Source organism: Dipteris shenzhenensis, chromosome 11 (genome assembly GCF_047967505.1).
Source record: "Dipteris shenzhenensis isolate YYH24624 ecotype China chromosome 11, Dip_SZ_1.0, whole genome shotgun sequence".
Classification (NCBI taxonomy): domain Eukaryota; kingdom Viridiplantae; phylum Streptophyta; class Polypodiopsida; order Gleicheniales; family Dipteridaceae; genus Dipteris; species Dipteris shenzhenensis.
The window spans coordinates 53,854,528-53,859,090 of record NC_141606.1 but is presented as its reverse complement, the minus strand read 5'-3'; positions in this window follow the sequence as shown (position 1 = coordinate 53,859,090).

The window sequence follows — 4,563 nt, the reverse complement described above, 5'->3', positions numbered from 1 at the left end:
ATATCTGATGGACACAACAATTTTCCTATGCCTCAACCTAGGTGGTATTGAAATTTTCTCAAAGAGGCACACCCATCTGATAAGTACTTGGTCGGATAACACACCTAAGGGCGTGTTTTTTTGCGGATGTGCATATCACTAGGGGAAAAATGGTGTATAATGTGTGATCGGCCATGTAAAGCATATACGATGGTCACAATACTTTGCATGAACCTCAACCTAGTTGAAAGATACTTGCGTGCAAAGTGGATCCCCCATCTAATAAGTACTTGTTTGAACAACACACCTAGGACCATGTTTTTTTATGGTTGTGCCTAACACTAAGGCAAAAACGGTGTTTTATGCTTCATCCACAATGCAAACCATATTCGATGGGAAAAATACTTTGCAGACACCTTTAACTAGGTGGAATTGAATTACATGCAAAGTGGCATTCCCATCGCATAAGTACTTGATCGAATAACACACCTAGCAGCGTGTTTTTTTACGGATGTGCATGACACTAAGGCAAAAATGGTATTTAATGCTTGATCGACCATACAAAGCATATCCAATGGGCACAATACTTTTCCTATGCCTTAACCTAGGTGGTATTGAAATGTTCTCAAAGAGGCACACCCATCTGATAAGTACTTGGTCAGATAACATACCTAAGGGCATGTTTTTTTGCCGATGTGCATATCACTACCGGAAAAACATCGTATAATGCGTAATCGACCATGCAGAGCATATCCGATGGTGATAATACTCTGCGCGCATCTCAACCTAGTTGAAACGGACTTGCATGCAAACTGGAGCCCCCATCCAATAAGTACTTGTTTGATTAACACACCTAGGACCGTGTTTTTTCATTGTTGTGCATGACACTAAGGCAAAAATGGTGTTTTATGCTTGATCAACAATGCAAAGCATATCCGATGGGCACAATACTTTGCACACACCTTCAACTAGGTGGAATTAAATTGCATGCAAAGTTTTATGCTTGATCGATAATGCAAAGCATATTCGATGGGCACAATACTTTGCACACACCTTCAACTAGGTGGAATTTGACTTACATGCAAAGTGGCACGCCCATCCCATAAGTGCTTGATCGGATAACATACCTAGCAGCGTGTTTTTTGACGGATGTACATGACACTACAACAAAAATAGTATTTAATGCTCGATCAACCATGTAAAGGATATCCGATGGGCACAACACTTTTCCTATGCCTCAACCTAGGTGGTATTGAAATATTCTCAAAGAGGCACACCCATCCGATAAGTACTTGGTCAGATAATCCCGTTGACCGAACCGATATCTCCAGACCGTCAGCGTGACCCAACCTACTCACATCATTGCATAGACCTACAAGCCAGTCTCACCATTGTCGTTCTGCTCCACATCTGTGTAGACCTCTTATGGCATGCCGGCCATCATTTGTCACCCATCTACCTGTCCTCGCCATGCCCACATCGCACCACCACCGCTTCGTGGATTTCAGCTGGCGCCTTTCTCCCCCTGAAAACCTGAGTCCTACATCTTCCTAGGTTAGACCAATCGAGGGTTTGTAGGTTGGGTTAAGTTTGTTAGGTTAGTTTGGGATTAGGTTAGGTTAGTGGTAACTAGGATTAAATGTTTGGGTTATATTAAGCTAACCAAGGTTGAGTTGTGTTAAGAGGTGGAGTATTAGGATTTGAACAAGTGGAGCAATGGTCATTTGCACAGATGATGATTCTAAAAGTCACTGATGATGGTATGGTTGATAACATAACATTCTTATGTGATCCCTACTATGAGGTAGGCAAGAATATGAAATGGAGCATGCAATTTTTAAACATGAGAAAGAGGCACGTGGTTTTCAATGATAAAGACAAGGTATACTACAATATCAAAGGACCTAAAAAGCATGCCCATGTGCCAGGCTTTATCACTTCAAATGTGGATGATTTCAATGTACTCAATTATAGAAGTGACATCTTATCTGGAGTGGATGAGTTCATTGGTTTCGAGAAACAAAATGAATTTAGAAGCAAAGCCTTATCTAGGGTGGATGAATTCTTGCACAGTGAGAAGGGCAAAGGTTTCAATAGTGATGTCTTGTCAAGTGAGGATGAGTTCATGCATATTAACAAACCTGGTGTCAATCAAGCTTGTGGATTTGTGAAAGCCATGCAAGATGTCCCAACATTGAGTGATGTTCTCTCAGGAGTGGAAGAGTTTCAAGGTTCTCAATACTCTCGTAGAATATTGAATTCATTGAATGGTCCTAAGAGTATGTTAAAAACGAGGATGAGATCAACAAAGGATTATTCAATATTTAACTTCGATTGTGATATGGCCAAGGATGCAACGACCAATCATGGATGCTTGGTTACAAACAAATGTGAGGAGAAGAAGTGCATAAATACAAATAACAACGTGCACGAGGAACGAAAATGGTCATACATATGCATGAAGAGAAAGCGAATCCAAGCAGATCCACAAAAGCAACCAAAGAGGAAGAGAGTAATGGAGGAGAACATGTTAAATGCATTGGGATATCTATGTTGCAAGCGAAGATGTATGCGCTTCATTGATCTTTCAGACATCAGGGAATGTAGAGGACACGTGTGGCAAAGAAGAGGAAGCGAAAGAAATGAATACCTTCTCACAAGTCTCTCTTGCTTTCTTCAGAATGGCAATAAAAGGCTAAGTTCAAGACAAAAGGTAAAACCTCTCATAAATGGAAAAAAGATTTGCAATAAGGCATATCGCAATATTACTGGATTATCCCATCATACATATTGGGATTTAGTCACCAAGGCAAAGGGCGGCAACAAATTTAGCATTCACGGTAATAGAGAAAGGTCCAAATCAAGAATCTCAACTATCAGGGCAGCAGCAATTTTGCAAGACTTCATACATGAAAATGCTTTACCTCAACCCCATATATCTACCAAACTCCCTAACGGTGGTGCGATCACTAAAATGCACCTTCCAATGGGCTTGACAAAGCTCGAAGTATTTGACTCTATTGCAAAAAAGCAAAGGCAAAGAGGGGATGCTGTAGCTTCTTCTCATACTTTGTATACTCTCTGGAAGAAGAACTTTGGATATGTTAAAATCCTGAGGCAAAAAATGTCAAAGTGCAATGTCTGTGATGATTTAAAGCGAGTGATTGAGAGTGCAACATGTCCAAATCAAAGGGAATTATACAAAAAAAGCCAAAAATCTCATCATGACCTTATTCGACATTCCAGACAAAAATATGCATTTTGGAAGGAGCAAGCTATTTCGTATCCCAATGACTACATGTGCCTTATTGTAGATGGCATGGATCAGAATACAACAACATTGCCTTGGTTTGTTGCCACTCCACCTTAATTACAAGGAAAGCACTTTCTAAAGACACATCTATGTGGAGTGTTAGTGCATGGAATTAAGTTCTTTGCAGATATATGGATTGATTCCTTGCATCTACATGATAGTAATCAAGTTGTACCATCTATTATGAAGGCAATTCACAATGTACATGCAGAAAAAGGTCGCCTACCACTGACTTTGAGAATACAAGCTGATAATTGCTAGCGAGAAAATAAGAATGTACTCATATTTGCATTCTGCTCCATGCTAGTTTCTCATCGAATCTTCAATGAGGTTGAATGTGGATTTTTGTATGTTGGGCATACACATGAGGATATCGACCAGGTTTTTAGCACAGTCTCAAGGGAGCTTAAATGCAAGGATGTGGAGACAATAGATGACTTGGTAAGAAGATGTGGTAGGCAAGTTGGTGGTCGTAAGGAAAGTACAGTATGTGAAAGGCTCGAAAGAATGTATGATTGGAAGAGCTTCATTCTACCTTTCATACAAATAGGTGGTGATGCATTGACAGGTCATACCAATCTACACTACTTTCGTTTTTTTTTTTAAGATGAAAAACCCGTAATGCAATGGCAACAGTATTCTCATGATACAAAATGGGAACCTGAAGAACCTTACAGTCTCTTAACTTCAATTCCTAGCAAGGAAAGGTATCCAACATGGGCTCCTATACAAGAATTCAATGAGAGGTCTAACTGTGAAATAGAAGGATTAAAAGCATTTATTACATACAAAGAGGAAATGCTCCGGAGATATCCTGATTTGAAGCCTACTTGGAGAGAACACACTACCACTAGTTCTATTTAGTACTATCTAGTACTATCCCTTGCACTAACCCTACTACTAGTACTATATAGTACTGTTTATATATTGTTCTCTTTCTTGCCTTAACTATGCTATTACTACTATTAGTTCTATTTAGTATTATTTTGTAGTATTTTAGCACTATTTACCTTCTGCTACTAGAGAATGGTGTATTGTGTACCCCAGGAGGTGCATGAATGAATCTTGGCAAACAACCCTGATCACTCCTTACAAAAGAACATAAGAGGGAATTTAAATAATTTGAGATTGATGCTAGAAGAGCAAGATATTCCCAGGTCCATACATTATTAAAAAAACAACTATGGAAGTCCTGCGAAAAGTGGGAGTCTCTTGCTTACCATGATGGAGAATTTGCTACCGGTAGGTTGGGAGGTCACCTTGTGCAGGAT